Below are 20,727 nucleotides of genomic sequence, written 5' to 3'. Positions count from 1 at the left end.
GGGTGGTAAACCTGTGGAATTCTCTACTGCAGAAGGCAGTGGAGGCCAAGTCATTAAATATATTCAAGAAGGGGACAGATATATTTCTTAATGCCAAAGGGATCAAGGGATATGGGGAGAAAGCGGGAACAGGGTACTGAATTAGACGATCAGCCATGATTTTTTTTGAATGGCGGAGCAGGCCTGAAGGGCTGAATGGCCTACTCCTGCTCCTATTTTCTATGTTTCTATGTCTATTAAAATGGTTTCCAAATACAGAGAGAGAAGTGGAGAGACAGAAAGGCCTAGAGAGGGAGTTTCAGAGAGTAGTACCAAGGCACCTGAAGTCTCTGCCACCAATGGTGAGACAAAGTGGAGTGGGGGGTGGGTGCACAAATAGCCACACAGTTAGAGCACCAACGTACCTGAAAAGGTGCAAGGCTGAAGAAGATTGCAGAAGTAGGAACATAGGAACGGGAGTAGGCCATACAGCCCATCGAGCCTGCTCCGCCATTCAATACCATCATGGCTGATCATCCACATCACTGTCTTTTTCCCACACTATCCCCATATCCCTGTATGTCACTGGTATTTAGAAATCTGTCAATCTCTGCTTTAAACATACTCAATGACTGAGCTTCCACAGCCCTCTGGGGTAGAGAATTCCAAAAATTCACAACTCTCTGAGTAAAGAAATTTCTCCTCACCTCTGTCCTAAGTGACTTCCCCCTTATTTTGAAATTATGTCCCCTGGTTCTAGACTCCCCAACCAGGGGAAACATCTTACCTGCATCTACCCTGTCTATCCCTTTAAGTATTTTATAGGTTTCAATCAGATCGCCTCTCATTCTTCGAAACTCCAGAGAATACAGGCCCAATATCTCTTCATAGGACAGTCCCGCCATCCCGGGAATAAGTCTGGTGAACTTTCGTTGCACTCTCTCTATGGCAATAATATCCTTCCAATGGAAAGAAGACAAAACTGCACATAGTGCTCCAGGTGCGGTCTAACCAAGGTTTTATACAGTTGAATCAAGACTTCACTACTCCTGCACTTAAATCCTCTTGCGATAAAGGCTAACATACCATTAGCCCTCCTAATTGCTTGCTGCACCTGCATGTTAGCTTTCAGTGACTTATTGATCAGGGCACCCAGATCCCTATGTACATCTACACTTTCTAATCTCTTATCATTTAAGAAATACTCTGCACATCTATTCCTCCTACCAAAATGGATAACCTCCCATTTTTCCACATTATATTCCACCTGCCACGTTCTTGCCCACTCACTAAGTCTGTTCAAATCCCTTTGAAGCCTCTTTGCATCTTCCTCACAACACACATTCCCACCTAGTTTTATGTCATCTGTGAACTTGGAAATATTACATTTGGTCCCCACATCCAAATCATCGATATATATTGTGAACAGCTGAGGCCCAAGTGCTGATCCTTGTGGTATCCAACTAGTCACAGCCTGCCAACGTGCAAATGACCCATTTATTTCTACTCTCTGTTTTCTGCCTGTTAACCAATCCTTAATCCATGCCAGTATATTACCTCCTATCCCATGTGCTTTAATTTTGCTAACCAACCTCCTGAGGAAATTTTATCAAATGCCTTCTGAAAATCCAAGTGTACTACATTCACCAACTCCCCTTTATCAATTCTGTTAGTAACATCCTCAAAAAACTCCAACAGGTTCTTCAAACATGATTCCCCATTCATAAATCCATTTGACTATGTCCAATCAGATCATTATCATCCAAGTGTCCATTTATCACATCCTTTAGAATAGATTATAACATTTTCCCTACTACTGATGTAAGGCTCGCAGGTCTGTAGTTCCCTGTTAAATAGTGGGGTGACATTTGCTACCTTCCAATTTACAGGAACTGTTCCAGAATCTATAAAATTTTGGAAGATGATCACCAATGCATCCACTATCTCCATAGCTACCTCTTTCAACACTCTGGGATGTTGAATATCAGGTCCTGGGGACTTACCAACCTTCAGCCCCATTAATTTCTCCAATACAACCTCCTTACTAATACTAATTTCTTTCAATTCCTCATTCCACCCAATACCTTGAATCTCTAATTCTGGAAAATTTCTGGGAAATTTCTTGTATCTTCCTCAGTGAAGACAGACACAAAGTAATCACTTAGCTTCTCTGCTATTTCTCTATTCCCCATTATAAATTCTCCTGACTCTGCTTGTAATGGACCCACATTTGACTTAGCCAAACATTTCCTTTTTACATACCTATAGAAGCTTTTACAGTCTGTTTTCATGTTTTTTGCTAGTTTACATTCATTTTCTATTCTCCCTTTAACAGTTTCTTGGTCCTCCTTTGCTGTATTCTAAAATCCTCCCAATCCTCAGGTTTGCTACTATTTCTGGCAATTTTATAGGCATTTTCTTTTAATCTTATACAATCCTTAACTTCCTTTGTTAGCCCCAGTTAACTGCTTTTACTTTTGGGGGTTTTATGCCTTGTAGGAATGTATAGTTGCTGTAAAGTATGTAATAATTCTTTGAAGACTATCCATTGTCAATACACTGTGATACCTTTTAATGTATTTTCCCAATCCACCTCAGCCAATTTGCCCCTCATACCTTCATAATTTCCTTTATTCAAATTTTAAACCTTGGCTTCAGATTGAACTACCACACTTTCAAACATAATGTAAAATTCTATCACATTATGGTCACTCATTCCTAAAGGTTCTTTTACAACAAGATTATTAATTAGCCCTTTCTCATTCCATAATATTAGATCTAAAATAACCTGTTCTCTAATCAGTTTCTCAACATACTGCTCTAGAAAGCCATTGCTAACACACTCCAGAAACTCATCTTCCACAGCATTAGTGTTCATTAGGCTTACCCAATCTTTGTGCAGATTGAAGTCACCCATGATCACTGTATTACCTATGCTACATGTTTCTCTAATCTCCTAATTAATACCATGCCCCACACTACCACTACTGTTTGGTGGCCTATAAACAGCGCCTACCAATGATTTCTGCCTCTTGCTGTTTCTTAGCTCCACCCAAACAGATTCCACATTTGTTCTTCCGATCCGAGATCCTCCCTTACTAATGTACTGATCCCATCCCTTATCATCAGTGCAACACCACCTCCTTTTCCTTTTTTCCTGTCCTTCCTAGGTTGGGATAAACCATGGAGCTTTTTGAAGATGAGCAAGGACAGAAATGATGGGCATGCAGCATTTAATGGATGACAGGATGAAATCAGCAGCAAGGAAATGGAATTTATTATCTATGGTCTTCCTGATGTTCAGGTGAAGGAAATCTTTATTCATCCATGACAATGTCCGCAGGCAGTCTGACAGCATAGAGACAGTCGTGGCTTGCAGGAAGTGGTAAAGAAGGAAAGCTAGGTCATCAGCATGTAGGTGAAAGCTGACTCCAGACCTACAGGTTATGTCAACAAGAGGCAGCATGTAGATGGGCAAGAGGAAGGGTCAAGGATACATTTTTGGAAAACTCTAAAGATGAGTGCAGTGCAGTGAGAAAAGAGGCCACTTCTGCAGATGCACTGCCTGCATCAGGACAGGCAGAAGTGAAACCACACGAAGGCAATCCCATGGAGGATGGTGCTCTAGTCGACACATCAAATGCCATCGAGAGGCTTAGCAGAACAATGTCACAATCAGAGTACATCATTTGTGACTTTGGCCAGTGCAATGTGGATGCAATGAGCAAGGTGGAAGCTGGACTGAGGGGATTCAGACAGGATGTTTTGGAAAAGGCAGGCATAGAGCTGGGGAACTACAACATATTCAAGGACCTTATAGAAGAAAAGGACGGTTAGATATGGGCATGTAGTTGAAGGGGACTAGAAGGTGAGCTACTTGGGACTTCGGAAAGGGAGAAGATTGCAGCTGAGCTATTAATAATTTGATCAAACATAAGGGTCAGTAATGGTGTATACTGAGAAGCTAAATCAACCTAATTGCAAAGATTGACTAATGTGAATGCCCTTTATATTAGTATAATATACTATGAAGTAACATACAGGCCTCCATAGATGGCTCAGTGATTAAGTTCACTGCATGGAACAGTAATAAGCTTCAAGAACATCCCAATTTTAATCAGATATGCGACGTTAAGATTATCTTAGTCACAGCACTGGTGAAAATGCTCCAACTAGCCTCAGTGTCCCTGGGCTGGGGGAGGAGAAATCAGCCAGGGCCTCGACATCTAGTTGCTATCCAGTTTAACCTGCTACAAAATGCTTGTGATGGAACGTCAAGAAAGGAGAGAAATAGAGTTAGCAATGGTCCCCAATGCTTCACCAACATAACAAACTGGTTTCAAGACCATTTTACCCACTCCCTCTCCACTTACCCATCCAGCAAGTCAAAGATGGAACTTTGATCGAGGTTAAGCAAAGGTCCCTCTTTTCACAAGCGCACAATTTCTGCAAATACTAACCTGACGCTGTCTTTAATATGAAGCAAATATCAAAATGTAGGGTTGGAATAATGAGGAAGAGAATTTGAGCCTGGATGTTAAACCTAAACCTTTGTCTTCTGTGCTATCTCCTCATTAAGAAAAAATCTTATGCGTTAATTTTATCTGATTTGTCATTTTATCCATGAAAGGAGTTGCAATCTTAGCCATTCATGACTTACAGCATGACTTACACCAGTTCTTCAAGCAACAGACTCCCTTCTCTTGTAAGGTATGGCAGAATTTGTACCCTAATAAATCATCAGCCCGAAGGCTGTTGCAAATTTTGAAGGCAAAACAACTACATTTTTCAAAAAATGGGTGTTACAGTGCAAAAATACAAAGACAAATACTGTAAATGAAACCGGGAGCCAATGTAAGTCAGCGAGCACAGGGGTGATGGGTGAATGGGACTTGATGTGCTTTAGACACGGGTAGCAAAGATCTGGATGAGCTCAAGTTTATGAAGGCAAAATGTGGGAGGCCAGCCAGGAGTGGGTTAGAATAGTTAAGTCGAGAGGTGACAAATGCATGGATAAGGGTTTCAACAGCAGACGAGCTGGGGTAGGTACCGGGTGATGTTAGAGGTGGAAATAGGCGGTTATAGTGATGCCACAGATATGTGGCTGGAAGCTCATTTCGGGGTCAAATATGACACCAAGGTTGCAAACGCTCTGGATCAGACTGCTAACACAGCAGCTCCATTCCAAGCCCACTGACTCCCACAGCTACCTTGCTGACACTTTCTCCCACCCCACTTCCTATAAGTACTCTATTCAATTCTCCCAGCTTCTCCATCGCATCTGTTCTGACAATGCCACTTTCCATACCAGTGCTTCCAATATATCTTCCATTTGCCTCAACTGAGGATTTCCTTCCATCATGGTTGATGGGTCCCTTGACCCTTCCACTTTCTACACTTCTGCTCTCACCCCTTTCCTTCCCTCCCAGAACCACAATAGGGCCCCACCTGTTCTCACCTACCACCCCTCCAGCCTCCACATTCAATGGATCATTCTCTGCCATTTCTGCCACCTGCAGCCTGATGCCACCACCAAACACATCTTCCCCTCCCCTTCCTTTTCAGCATTCCAAAGGGACAGCTCTCTCTACAACGCCCTGCTCCACTCCTCTGTACCCCCAAACATCCCCTCCTCTTCCCACAGCACTTTACCATGGAAGTGCAGGAGATGCAAGGCCCAGCATTATATCTCGTCCCTACTCACCATCCAGGGCCTGAAACATTCCTTCCAGGTGAAGCAGTAACTTACTTGTACTTCCTTCAATTTATTTATCATATTTGCTGCTCACGACATGTTCTCTACTTTGGAGACATCAATTGCAGATTGGGTGACTGCTTTGCAGAACACCTCCATTGTCCCCAAGCATGACTTGGAACCTGTCATTTTAATTCTCTGCCCCACTCCAAGATAAACTGTCACTTAGAAAGGCACGGATTAATCAGGGATAGTCAGCATGGATTTGTTAAGGGAAGGTCATGTCTTACTAACTTGATTGAGCTTTTTTGAGGAAGCAACAAGGAGGATTGATGAGGGTAGTGCAGTGGATGTGGTCTACATGCATTTTAGTAAAGCATTTGACAAAGTCCCGCATGGCAGACTGGTCAGAAAAATCAAAGCCCATGGGATACAGGGAAATGTGGCAGGTTGGATCCAAAATTGGCTCAGAGACAGGAAACAAAGGGCAGTAGTCGACAGATGTTTTGTGAATGGAAAGCGGTTTCCAGTGGCATTCCACAGGGCTCAGTGTTGGGTCCTTTGCTGTTTGTGGTATAGATTAATGATTTGGACTTAAATGTTGGGGGGCATGATTGGGAAATTTGCTGATGACACAAAAATTGACCGTGTAGTTGATAGTGAAGAGGATGGCTGCAGACTCCAGAATGATATCAATGGTTTGGTTGAGTGGGGAGAAAAGTGGCAAATGGAATTCAATCCAGAGAAGTGTGAGGTAATACATTTGGGGAGGGCAAACAAAGCAAGGGAATACACAATAAATGGAAGGATATTGAGAGGGACAGAAGATGTGAGAGACCTTGGAGTGCATGTCCACAGGTCCCTGAAGGTGGCAGGACAGGTGGTTAGAGTGGTGAAGAAGGCATATGGATTGCTTTCCTTTACTGACTGAGAAATAGAATACAAAAGCAGGGATGTAATGCTGAAACTGTATAAAATGCTGGTTAGGCCACAGCTGGAGTATTGCATACAGTTCTGGTCACCACATTACAGGAAGGACATAATTGCTCTGGACAGAGTACAGAGGAGATTTACAAGAATGTTGCCAGGGCTTGAACTTTGCAGCTATGAGAAAAGATTGGATCGGCTAGGGTTGTTTTCCTTAGAACAGAGGAGGCTGAGGGGTAACTTAATTGAGGTGTACAAAATTATGAGGGGCCTAGATAGAGTAGACAGGAAGGACCCGTTTCCCCTAGCAGAGAGGTCAATTACTGGGGGCACGGATTTAAGGTGATTGATAGAAGGATTTGAGGGGACATGAGGAAAAACATTTTCACCCATAGGGTGGTGGGTGTCTGGAATTCACTGCCAGGAATGGTGGTGGAGGCAGAAACTCTCAATTCTTTTAAAAGGTACCTGGACATGCTGCTGAAGTGCTGTAACCTGCAAGGCTACGGACCAGATGCTTGAAGGTGGCATTAGATTGGGCGACTAGTATTTTCGACCAGCGCAGAAACGATGGACTGAATGACCTCCTTCTGTACTGTAATTTTTCTGTGGTTCTATGGTTTTTTCCCCACTCTGACCTCTGGAATAACGAAGGAGGTCGAAAACAATGAAGCTCAGGGTAAGCTCACAAACAGCACCCCATCTTTCGAGCAGACACTTTACAGCCTTCCGGACTCAACAGTGAGTTCAACAATATCAGACTGTAACCTCTGCCCCCATTTTTTTGGACAGCAATTGGTTGGTGATGATTCTGCCATTCCCATTTACACCTCCTCTAGACCCATCTCTTGTTTCTTTACTGGTCCCATTACCCTCACCTTTTGTCTGCACCACCACCTCTTTTGTCATTTACTCTCTCCTGCTTTCCATCCTATCACAGACCTTCCATTTTGTTCTCCCCCTCCCCTCTTCCTTGTCTCTGTACTTGCTTAAAACCTGTGACGTCACAAACGTTTTCCAGTTCTGATGAAAAGCCGCACTTTGAAGTCATGGAAGCACCGCCGCGAACACCCATGATATTACGCACGTGGGCTCATTTAAATGGAGGGGGCAGAAAGGCCGATCCCTGATGACATCATCAGGGGCAGCCACTGCGTCCCTGGCAATGGCGTCCGGCATCAATATGCAGGCGCTGACACCATTTTTAAAGGGCTTCAAGCCCTTAGATGAAATTTTAATGTTTGTTAAGAATTTAACTAAAGATCTGTTCACACCTGCAACCCCCCTCTCCCACACCCCCCCAATGAATAAGCAGTTAGTTTTTTGCCCTATCCCCACCAAAAAAGTGAGCTCTCTTTCACGACCTGCCCCCCCAAACTTTATTCCCTTTGACCCTAAACGCCTTCCCGCCATCCCCACAGCCAATAATGTTTTACCCGCTTCCTGCTGCCCTGATAATTTTAGTCCTCCCCCCTCCCCACCAGTGTCTCGCCTCAGAACTCAGTACGGAGTTTTGAAGGTGCGTGAGTTGCGGCCGGCTGCCGTAAAATCGGCTTGGGATGGCCGCTGGGAGCAGGTAGGGCAATTTGCATTTGATTCAAATGAAGTTGATTATTTAAATGAAAGCCCCACTACCAAGCAGCAGAGAGGCCGTACCGAGGCCTCGCCGCAACTGGTAATATGCAGCGGGGCCTTCTCAGCGTCGTGGATCGTGGCGGGCTGCTCCCCACCACAATCCATGACATCAAGGGCTGGTAAAATCCAGCCCTGTTTCTCTCTCCACTGATACTGCCAGACCTGTTGAGTATATCCAGCATTTCCTGTTTTTACTCAAAATGGGTGTTTGGTTTTGCTGTAGAAAATGAAAGTGAAAGTCAAATTTCAACAAATCCTTCCTTCTTTTGTTACTGGAGCTTCAATTAATGTCAGCTTTCAATGGGAATTTACTGGAGAATTACCCCAATACACTTAAGGAAAATGTCTCTTGGCAACAATTTAATGCCACAAACATGTTTAACAGAGTCCCAAAGTTCTGAATTTAGCTTGCACTTTAAATGTTCTCCCTTGTTTTGTATTAGATTATGCATAGTATATCATACTCCAGTTAAGAGGATTGACAAGCACCTTCCTTTCATGCTTGCGTTCATGACCTTTTGCAATTGACCACTCAGACTTTTTTTCCCAAAAATATACTTTATTCATAAAAATCTGTTGAAAAAAAATACATTACAAAACAGTTCAAAACAGTACCAAGTTGACATTCCAGAAAGTGCGAAGGAAATCACAGTTTCCTTCAATACAGGAGTGGGTTGCCTCACAACCCTTCCATTCCATTTTACATGCCATGTACATTTTACAGCAAACCCATATTTGGTGTATATAGCCCGAGGAGTTTCCCATGAGTCCAGCCCCTCAGTTCACTATGGCGGGAGGACCTTACACAGTGGTCTTTCCCCATTGAGTGTTTGCAGAGGCTGTCTCAAGCTTTAGTGCGTCCCTCAGCACATAGTCCTGGACCTTGGAATGTGTCAGTCTGCAACACTTGGTCGTGGACAACTCTCTGCACTGGAAGACCAGCATGTTGCAGGCAGACCAAAGAGTGTCTTTCATTGAATTGATGGTCTTCTAGCAGCAGTTGATGTTTATTTCGGTGTGCGTCCCTGGGAACAGCCCGTAGAGCACAGACTCCTGTGTTACAGAGCTGCTTGGGATGAACCTCGACAAAAACCACTGCATCTCTTTCCACACCTGTTTGGCAAAGGCACATTCCAGAAGGAGGTGGGCAACAGTCTCTTCCCCACCACAGCCACCTCAAGGGCAGCGTGCGGAGGCAGTGAGATTCCTAACATGCAGGAAGGATCTGACGGGTTGGGCTCTTCTCACCATCAGCCAAGCTACGTCTTGGTGACCACTAAGCGATACATTATGAATATGTATGAAAATCTAGTGACTAATCCTTCCATTTTCCCCCTCTCCTCCCCTCACCCAATGCAAGAAACCTCCGTTTAGGTGCACCTTTCTGAGTTCAGAAATTCACTGGAGAGAACCCACAATAGAATCTGCTTCCTTGTATTCTGCGATGGTGCCGTATCGCTGACACACTATTATATTTGTCCATCTGGACTGGCTTATTTAGTGCGACATTGGGGATTCTTTATGCCCACGAATTTAACATCCCACAGTTTGAGCAGATTTTTACTTACTCTGGATTATATTCCCTGGCCCAAATCAAATATCTCCTGTCCAAATGATTTTTCCATTATTTCTCTCCGTTCTCCAATCTTTACAATAAGATGCATCCTACCCTCCTTCCTACTTCGCCCTCTCTCCAAATCGACACTAAAGATGTATTTACGCTTTTAAAAGAATTATAAAGCACTTTCCTAATTCCGTCGGGCGAGTAAAATATAAATAACACATTACTCACCAAGTGTTGATTAACTGGAATAGTTGTTATTGTTTAATCACTTGACACTTACCTACTCCTAACTTCAAAATCCAGCATCGCTTCTGATTCTGCACTCGTCTGATTACATGTATATCCTGAACAGCAGCTCCAAGCTCCCCTGTCTTAGTGAAACCGATTGGATTCTTTTATTTGACTGATGCCAGAATTGACCATAAAAAAGTAGCCTGTCGGCACGTTCACCAATCATTGCACAGAAAGGCGGAGTAACTATTAGGAGGCGTCTCCAAATTATGAATAGTTTGTAAAATAAAACAAACCATTTATATATAAGCTTTGAGAGCTACTCTATACGGCTAGAATGTGAAATAATGATACTCGACAGCGATTATTAATATTCTCATCAATTATTCTCATTTTAATTTAGGCTGCTGGAATTTGAGAAAAAGTGGAAATTTGGACACGATCCCTAAACGAGAAGACTGGCTGCGTCAGCCGAACTGACTAGTTTCGATTTCCTAAATGTGAGGAGCTGAGTTTGGGTTTCAGGATAACAACAGAATTGAAAAACATGTACTGGAAATATACAGAATGCAAGACATGAACTTACATCAGATTGTAAAGTGCACCCTGTCGGAATCGAATCCATTCCCGTTTACACGGTTCCTTAGAAGTTGCATATTTATTTACAATACTACAAACGCAATAGCACTGATATTCCTATTCAACTGGCTTTTAAAAAATCAGACTTTTCATTTTAAATCAAGCAGTTAAATACACTTAATCAATGTACCTCAAATTATTTCAATTCCATCGAGATCAGTTGAACTTTCTATTGACAGCGAACAGAAAATTAGACACTAAAATAAAAGCAAAATACTGCAGATGCTGGAAATCTTCAATAAAAACGGAAAGTGCTGGAAATACTGCCAGAACTGCTGAGTATTTCCAACACTTTCTGTTTTTATTTTATAAAAATAGACAGATCTGGAAAGACATGAAAATGGATAAACAACAATAGTAGCCTCACTTTCACATGGACATACCATATATTGACTTTACCAAAGTCCTGACAGAAAATCTTAAAAGACATTCTTTGTGACATGAACCACCTGACCATAACAGCCATACTGGGCATGAAGAGGGGAGGAGTTCTCCACCAGCATAGCCCTTTGCTTTGTGATCAAAACGTAATTGTAAGTTATCTTATAATTTTAATGGTTGCTTGGAAACGCTGTCAGTTCACAGACTGATGAGCATCTGCGACCAGTTCAAACTGGCCACGGGAACTAAAGTAAATCGTGGCCAAGAGCGAGGGCATGTTCTTTGGGAACTGGGCCGACCGATCCTTTGTCCCGTGTTGTTCGGAGGGGCCAGGTCGTGCGCCAAAAACTGGAAGGGGCGAACAGCCATGGTGAAACAGAAACTGGGCATGTGGGAGGATGCTCCCTCTCCATTGCAGCTAAGAACTGGATCATCATGTGTGAGGCGCTCTCAGTGTTACTGTACATGGTGCAAGTCTGGCCCATACCCCACTCCAGCACCAGGGCGGTCACCCGAGCCATCTTCCGCTTTATCTGGAGATCAAAAATGAACCATGGCCACAGGGACGCCATGTTCAAACATCTAGAAAAAGGGGGATAAAACATATCCCCAACATTGCCCTCATCCTGATGGCTCTCTTTGTCTGTGACTGCATCAAGCTTTCCGTAGACCCCCAGTATGCAAACACCAAGTGTAACTATGTACTGAGGTTCTCTCTGTCCCTGATGTTACAATTGTTGGGTCTGGCCACATTGAAACAGAACACTGCATTCAGTTGGACTGTGCCATATCACCTGTCCTTCATGGAAAGGTTTGTACAGAAAAACATGTTTGACCACAAGTCCATCAGGCAGTGGTCCACACGTAACGTCCTCGAGGCCCTGAAGGAAAAGGAGACGGTGGATCCAGTCAATGGTTCCCCGAGCAGACTGTCAAAGCCATTTGGCAGAATGCTGCATCACCAGAACTTTCAAACAAGTGCTAAGACATAGCTCCACTGGTGGTGAGATGGGCCCTCCCCATCAGATCCTTCCTGTACACTCAGAATCTCACCGACTCTGCATGCTGCCCCCAAGGCAGCTGCAGCAAGGAGAAACTGTCATCCACCTCCTTCTGGAATGTGCCTTAGCAAAGCAGGTCTGGAAAGAGATGCAGTGGTTTTTGTTGCAGTTCATCCCGCGCAGCTCCGTAACATAGGACTCTGTGCTCTACGGGCTGTTCCCAGAGACACACACTAAGATAAACATCAACTGCTGCTGGGGGATCATCAACTCAGTGAAAGACATACTTTGGTCTGCCTGAAACTTGCTGGTCTTCCAGTGCAAAGAACTGTTGATGACCGACTGCTGCAGACTGACACATTCCAAGGTCCAGGACTACGTGCTGAGGGACGCATTAAAGTTTAGGGCAGCCGGCGCAAAGGCTCAATGGGGAAAGGCCACTGTGTAAGGCCCTCCTGCCATAGTATAGCAAGGGGCTGGAACCTGTGTACAACTCCTCTGTCTAATGCACCAGAGAATGTTTGACCTTGAATGTACACGTACATTGTAAATATAAACTGTAATGGCAAATGTAGTTAGGCACCTCATGTACTGTATTGAAAGAAACTGATCTGTATTGTACTTTATGTAATGTCAAATTTGAATTGTTATGTAATGTATTTTTACAAATTTTATGAATAAGGTATATTTTTGGAAAATATGAACATTTTAAAGTCACTGATGTACCATGGAGTATTTGACATCTTGTTAACTCAATTTCACTAACACTTCATTCTCAAACTCAGCCATATGGATATCTCAGGCATGTCGTCACAGAGCGAATGCAATGTTCTCCATGATCATGTACTCTTCCGACACTGACTCTTTCACTTCATATCTGAAGAATGGCCACCTGGCTGACATAGCCAAAGATCACCAATGGCTATGGAACTACATAATGGTTATTGGTCAGTATGTTCAGAAGTGATGGAGAAGAAAAAGACAACTACACACACTTGACATCTTCCAGAATAAAGAATATAACGATGCAAGAAAAACTAAATAAACTCAATTGAAAAAAAATGGAGAGCCAAAACAAACAAAATGCACCAAACAATTAACATTACACAGCGAAGACAGTTCAAAAGTTAGAACACATAAAAGAAAGACTTGTATTTCTATAGTGCCTCTCATGACCTCAGGACATCCCAAAGCTGTCACGATGACCCCACCTGCCAAGAATGAGGCATATTAATTTTGTCATATGACCATTAATTTTAAACTGTTGCTGGAAGGAAGAGATGATTTGTTTCAAGAGATCAGCAGTAGCTGGAAAATATTTGCATACTAAGAGACAGTGCCTGGAGACAAGAGAACTGCTCCCTGATCCAATTAACCCAAATGGATTTTGATCACCAGACATTGAACGTGTAAGAAAGCCAGCATTCCAGGGTGTCTGCTAAGATGGAGAATCCACAAACGCAGGAGTTTGCGAACAAACAACAAGTCACATGACTAAACTGCTGGCCCAGGTTTGGTTTTGAACTGCTCACAGAATAGTTTAGGTCAGATTGCAACTGAACTTGGAAGAAGAGAATCTCTCTCCAGCCTAGCTCTCTCTCTCTCTCTCTCTCTCTCTCACTCTCTCTCTCATGAATCTCCAGATTCACTGAAGTCATTTAAACCTCAAGGGAGAAAAGACTCCTACATCAAAACAAGTTTTAAAGCATGCACTGGGCCCCAACAAAATGGCAAGATTTACCAGCAAAGACATCTACGTCGAACTCAAAGGACCATAAATAAATCCCAGCTATTGCCTCAAACTTTTCCCCTTTATTCTTTATTCTTTTCTGTCTCTATCTGCATAGGTGTTTATCATGTGCTAGCGTGGTCACGTCGTGTATTTGTAATCGTTAACTGAATTAGAGTTTAAGGTTAATAAGCTTCCACTTTTCCTGTTTAAATCTAAAAAAGCCTGCCTGGTTGATTTATTTGCCTTACAATTGGAGAGCAGTAAATAAGGATTCACTGAGGGGGAGCTAAAAACACGGTGTTTTAAAAAAATTAAACCCTGTTGTGGTTAAACCAGGCAAAGACTGAGAGGGAACCCCTAGGTCCCTTTCTCACCTGGTCGTAACAGAAATCTGGGTACTCGTCCGGGATTTGACCTGCGGACAAACAAAAAAATTGGAACTGGAGAGTCAAATTGATCCCAAGCAAAAAGAGAAAAGATTTCAATACAGGTTTCCTTGTGGTTGTGTGTGCTAGAATACTAACATGTCTGCGACTGAAGTCAATAACTCCATAAGCCCGGATGAAGTCACCTGGGATAAGTTAAAAGCACTGTCTATGGAGGAGTTGAGAAAAATGGCTCAGCAGTGTGGGATCACTGTCTGTACCAAGGCTAGAAAGTCTGAACTCCTAAGACTAGTGGCCAACAATTTTTCCCTTGAATCTGAAGAAGCAGAAACATGGTTAGAAACAGACTCTGACAGGGTATTGCTAGCAAAGATACAATTGGAACAGAGGAAACTTGAATTAGAAGACAGGGAAAGAGAAAGAGAAAGTGAGAGACAGCAGAGAGAGAAAGAAAGAACCTTTCAGAAGGGACGTGAAGAAAAAGAGAGAGAGTAGAGAGAGAAAGAAAGAGCCTTCCAGAAGGAATGCGAAGAGAGAGAGAGCTGAGGCAGCTTGAGTTAACCCCGGTGAAAGCATGCCCAATATGGAGGATCGTGATTCAGGGCTGGGTAAAGAATTGTTAAAATTTTCCCAATTGTTCCAAAATTCAATGAGGGAGATGTGGAAAAATTTATTGTATCTTTTGAAAAACTTGCAAGGTAGTTAAAGTGCCCAGCTGAGGCCAGCTATTGCCTCAAACCTTTTAACTCAAACAATGCAAGCTAACAGGAAAAGCCCATAAAGTTTATTCCCTGTTGCCACATGAGAGTTCATCCAATTATGAACTGACAAAAAACGCCACCCTCAGGGTATATGAGTTAATACTGGAAGCCTGTCGCCAGAAGTCTAGAACCCTCAAGAAGCAAGCTGATTAAACTTACCTGGAGTTTGAGAGAAATAAACAGCTGACTTTTGACCAATGGCTGAGGGCTCTTAAAGTCCAGCTCAGCTATGAAAATCTCAGAGAGGTAACTTTGCTCGAGAAATTTAAAAGCTCTCTCCCACTCTCCATAAAGACACATGTAGAGGAACAGAAGGCTTATAGAGCCCGGCAAGCCGCAGTTCTGGCTGATGAGTTTGCTCTCATTTATATGTCGGTTCCCCAGGGAGAAACCTTTCCTTGTCACCCCCACAAATCCGAAAAGGACAAAGGGAGGGAAGGTGATAGAAGCCCAAGCAGTCCTGGGAAAGAAGAAAAAGCAGGAGACACATGGGGCCCTTCTCCAGCCAAATAGGATAGTGCTGAAAGTAGGAATGAGACCTGGAGACCTGTGTACTTCTATTGTAATAAAGCAGGTCATCTAAGAGCTGACTGCTGGAAACTACGGGGAAAGCCTGTCGGGTTAATCAGGGCACACCTGCTCAGTGAAGGAGAAAGGACCCTGATAGAAAGCACAGCAAAACAAGCTTTAGCTTTAACTGCAGTAATAGTAAGACCTAAGAAGCCTGCTGCTGCAAGTGCAGGAAAATTTAATAGGATTCCTGAAGGTTATCAGGATTTTGTGTCTGAAGGGAGAGTAACCCCATACCCCTCCAGTGGGGCAGGCAAGTCCATAGTAATCCTCAGGGACACAGAGGGGACTAGATCCCTTTTACTGGGTAAAGGCCTGACCTTTCCCCCAGAGAGTAGAGTAAACACCAGAATGGTGGTGAATGGTTTTGGAGGGCAGTGTACACCTGTACCTTTACACTAGGTGCACCTGAAGTGTGACCTAGTTTCAGGTCCAATGACTGTAAGGATTGTCTCTAGTTTGCTTGTGGATGGGGTTGACCTGCTCCTGGGTAATGATCTGGTGGGGGCAAAGGTGGTAGATTCCCCAGTGGTGAAAGAGAGACCGCAGGAAGTCAGAGAGACAAGGCAGTGGTACGAGACAGTCCCCTGCAGTTCCCCTGAATGTGTAGTGAATGAGGCCATGATCAAACCAGCTCCCCCAGAGGAGACTGAATTGGCACTGTGGGCAAATGACCATGAGGTCTGTCCGTCTGAGATTTTCTTTGGAAAGTTAGAAGACCCGGGGAATGAGGGAAATGAATCTTCCCTAGTTGAGGCTCAGCGAGCCGACCCAGTATTGCGAGACAGGCTGCCCAATCTGAAAGTGTAGTAGAGGAAGTCCCTGACTGCTACTATTTTAAAAATGAGGTACCAATGAGGAAATGGAGTTCTCCTCACAGACCTGAGAGGAAGGAGTGGACAGTGGTTCACCAGTTAGTGGTGCCGCAGAGGTACTGGAGAGAAATATTAAGAATGGCCCATGAGATTACAGTGGCTGTACATGTCGGTATATGAAAAACCAAAGCCCGCATAAAACAGCAGTTTGACTGGCCAAAACTCCACAAAGATATGGTGCAGTACTGTAGGAGTTACCACATGTGCCAGGTTGAGGGGAAACCCCAACCTATAGTGAAATCTGCACCCCTAAGTCCTGCATCGGTGTTCGGAGGACCCTCCAGCAGAGGGCTGGTGAACTGTAAGGGGCCACTGCCGAAAACATAAGGGGCCAGACAGGCCCAAGGCTGACAAAAACTTGGAGAGGAAAGGGAGAAAAGGGACAAAGAGGACAGGTTAAAGGAATTCCTGGAGGATTCCCAAATGGAAACCCTTACTGTCTGGTCAGCCAACCCCGAAATGTTTGAAAGGTTAAACCCCACATTCTCCTATATGAATGCAGACACTAGAAGCACCCCACCAGAGTTGTTAACAGCATTTACAGGACCCTGCAGAGACAAAGAAAGTCCTCAAGAGAGCTGAGAAACCGTGAGGGCAATGCCACACCTACTCGAAGTGCCGAAGGGGAGTGCCGTAGAATCTGGACAAATACCTGCAAGCAAGAGTGTCCCAGAGGACAAAGGGAAGAATAGCAAAGAATCCACCCCCACAGTCAGGAGAAAAGGGAACCAACTATCCCTGAAGGTGAAAAGCCCTTGCATGACTCATCAAAGCACTGAAACAGTTCAGAATAGGTCCACCCACTGCCGATGCCCATGAGCAGAATTCCGACCTAGGGCTAATTAAATCCAACCCTCCCCCTGCAGACTTCACCAGGAACAAGGACACACTAAGTAGTCATGGAAACATGCAAACCGAAAAACCTCCCCAAAAATCACATGTTTATTTGGATGCCAAAAAGGGCAGTTTAAAGCAGCACTGCTACCAAGAAAAGACAGACTGTAGCAATTTTTGGGATTTCTGAATGAATGGGAGAGATGTATGGGTATTTTCCTGTACCTACTCTTCTCTGTAGTCCCTTTTAATGAAATGCTCTTCAAAAAATCGCATTTCATTCTGCTGGGTGTGTTGATGTCATAAAGATCCCAACTGCCAAGAATGAGGCACATAATTTCATCACATGAACATTAATTTTAAACTGTTGCTGGAAGGAAGAGATGACTTATTTCAAGAGATCAGCAGTGGCTGGAAAATATTTGCATTCTAAGAGACAGTGCTTGGAAACAAGAGTATTGCTCCCTGATCCAATTAACCCAAACGGATTTTGATCACCAGACATTGGATGTGTAAGAAAGCCAGCATTCCAGGGTGTCTGCTAAGATGGAGAATCCACAAATGCAGGAGTTTGCTAACAAACAACTAGTCACATGACTAACCTGCTGGCCCAGGTTTGGCTTTGAACTGCTCACAGAACAGCTTGCGACAGATTGCAACTGAACTTGGAAGAAGAGAATCTCTCACCTGGCTAGCTCGCTCTCTCTGTCTCATGAATCTCCAGACCCACTGAAGTCACTTAAACCTCTCTAGAGAGAAAAGACTCTTACATCGAAACAAGTTTTGAAACACTGGGCCCCAGTGAAATGGCAAGACTTACTGGCAATCAAAGACTCTACATTGAATTCGAAGGACCATAAATAAATCCCAGTGATTGCCTCAAACTTTTCCCCTTTATTCTTTCTACTATTCTGTCTCTATCTGCGTGTGTGTTTATTACATATGCATGCTAGCGTGGTCACGTTGCGTATTCGTAGTCGTTAACCGCATTAGAGTTTAAGTTTAATAAACCTCCACCTTTCCTGTTTAAATCTAAGAAAATCTGTCTGGTTGATTTCTTTGCCTTACAATTGGAGAGCAGTGAACAAGGATTCACTTACGGGGAGCTAAAAACACGGTGTTTAAAAAAAATTAAACCCTGTTCTGGTTAAACCAGGCAAAGACTGAGAGAGAACCCCTAGACTCTTTCTCACCTGGTTGTAACAAAGCACTTTACAATGAATAACTTCCTTTTGAAGTGTAGTCATTGTTGTAATTTAGTAATGGATGCATATTCCATTCAGTCCACAATTAATATTTTGTGACTTATATAATAATTTATTTTGCACTGAGGAAATTTGACCTTAGAGACGCAGTGAACAGAACGCGAATAGAATCCACCATTTCCTTACGCCATTCCACTATATAAGTTACAGAGGAAACAGGCTAAAGGCCTGCTTGGGTCTACAAATGAAACCCAACCCGTGCCTGACAGAACCACATCCGACCCGACCTCCCCGGAATAAAGTTGATTATATTAAAGAGGTTGTGCTCTACCTTGGATGGAATCGCTCACCGCAGACTATTGCGGAGTGTTCCCCGCCTTGACATCTTGGCTGTCACTGTGTCCGACCCGGCCCGACACGACCCGAGCCCAAATACCGGACTCAGCCTGACCCGAACCCGACACATGTCGTCTGGTCTGGGTCAGGTAGCCATGCTCTAAAACAAGCCACAAATAATGCTACACCCAGTTTTCCATTCCAAACATTGAGTCAAACACTGACATATGAAAACCAGAAACATGGTGCACAAAGCAATGGGCATATTGTGAGAAAATTTTTTAAAGATAAAAAGTTTAACATAAACAACAACAACTTGCAATTATATGGTGCCTTTAATCAAAGAATCTTACAGCAGAGAAGGAAGTCATTCAGCTTGTCATCGCTATGCCAGCGGTTTGAAAGAGCTGGTCAATATTGTCCCACTCCACAGCTTTCTCCCATAACCCTCAAAATTGACCAGTTGCATTGTGATTCTTGTGAAAACCCCTTATAATTTGGAATACCTCTATTAGATTTCCCCTTCACCTTCTCTATGCAAAGGGTAACAACCCCAGGTTCTCAATCTTTCCACAAAACTGAAGTCTCTCATCCCTGGTTATCATCCTGGTAAATCCACGCTATACCCATGCCATGGTCTTGACACCCTTTCTAAAGTGTGGTGCCCAGAATTGTACACAATACCCCAGATGAGGCCTAACCAGTAGTTTAGGCCGATTTCCTTGATTTTGTATTAAATGTCCCTATTTACAAATCCAAATAACCCATACACTTTCTTAACCACCTTCTCAACTTGCCCTGTCATCTTCAAAGATTTGTGAATATGCACCCTCAGGTCCCTCTGTTCTTGCAACCCCATCAAAATAGTACCATTTAGATTATACTGCCTCGCTATGCTGTTTCTTTCAAAATGCATCACTTCATATGTACCTTCATTAAATTCCATCTGCTATGCTTCTGCCCATTTCACCAGTCACTGTCCCCCTGCAATCCACTATCCTGCTCACTCTTTACTACATTTCCAAGTTTTGTGTCATCCGCAAACTTCAACATTGTACTCCCTATACTCAAGTCCAGGTCATTTAGATAAAACAAGAAAAGCAATGGTTTTGATACCAAACACATGGGGACTGCATTGCATAATGCTTTCCAGTCAAAAACATATCAGTTCACCACTACTCTCTTCCTCCTACCCCTTAGTCAGTTATGTATAAAAGTTAGCACGGTCCTTTTAATATAATGTGCATCTATTTTCCAAATAAGTCTGTTACCAAATGCCTTTTGAAAGTTCATATATACATTGTTACAGCCACATGGTGTGATGTGGGTGGTTCCCACTGTTCAACTCTCCACCTGACCGCAGCAAGTGATAGTGCCATGAATGCCTCACATTAACAACCAGCGGGCTGGCAGGCAGTGAGTGCGGAACTGAAGGACAAACATGTCTTGGGGTGAGTACAAATGTCCACTTGCTCAGATTTCCAGTGTGGAATGAATTTCTGAGATGTACTAAAGTCAGTTTCCAAATACAATAGCTTCAACCCAAATTATTGTCTCCAAGCATTAAATACTAAGAGGAGAATTGTATTGATGTGACACCACTGAATAATGTAAAATGTCAATGTCGATGTGAATAAACCACCCCTAGAACTGGTGTTATTGGTGGTGAGTCTCTGGGTGAGATGGGTCCATTACTGGAAACTGATGTGGAGAAAAATCGTTGGCCTTTGTGGCACTTTTCTATGGAGGATTGAGCCAGAGAAGGACCATCTTGGTGCAGTGGAAGTTCTGGAGATTCTGTTGTGGAAGGGGAAAAACAGTGGTAGTAGTTGGCATCCATCCATCTTAAGATGATTGAATGCGCCTGGAGTGTATGTCACTTTTGAGTTGAACATTGTTACAACCAGGTGAGAAGGGGTCTAGGGGTTCCCTCCCAGCCTTTTCCTGATTTAACCGTAACAGGGTTTAATTTTAGA

General features: G+C 43.4%; 1 protein-coding gene across 4 annotated transcripts in view; it reads right to left on the bottom strand.

The window, feature by feature from the left end:
- LOC137384369 (E3 ubiquitin-protein ligase rnf213-alpha-like) overlaps positions 1 to 10,160 on the bottom strand; it is a 164,380-nt gene extending 154,220 nt beyond the window's left edge. For 3 of the 4 annotated variants that reach the window (XM_068058308.1, XM_068058310.1, XM_068058311.1), the window contains exon 1: positions 10,081 to 10,160. The gene's annotated coding sequence lies outside the window, so the exon portion shown is untranslated. The other variant, XM_068058309.1, reaches the window with a different exon arrangement.
- Positions 10,161 to 20,727: the final 10,567 nt, after the last annotated feature.

The sequence above is a fragment of the Heterodontus francisci genome, chromosome 26 (genome assembly GCF_036365525.1).
Source record: "Heterodontus francisci isolate sHetFra1 chromosome 26, sHetFra1.hap1, whole genome shotgun sequence".
Taxonomy (NCBI): Eukaryota; Metazoa; Chordata; class Chondrichthyes; order Heterodontiformes; family Heterodontidae; genus Heterodontus; species Heterodontus francisci.
The sequence above is the reverse complement of the archived record's forward strand: the minus strand, read 5'-3'. Positions and strand labels throughout refer to the sequence as shown.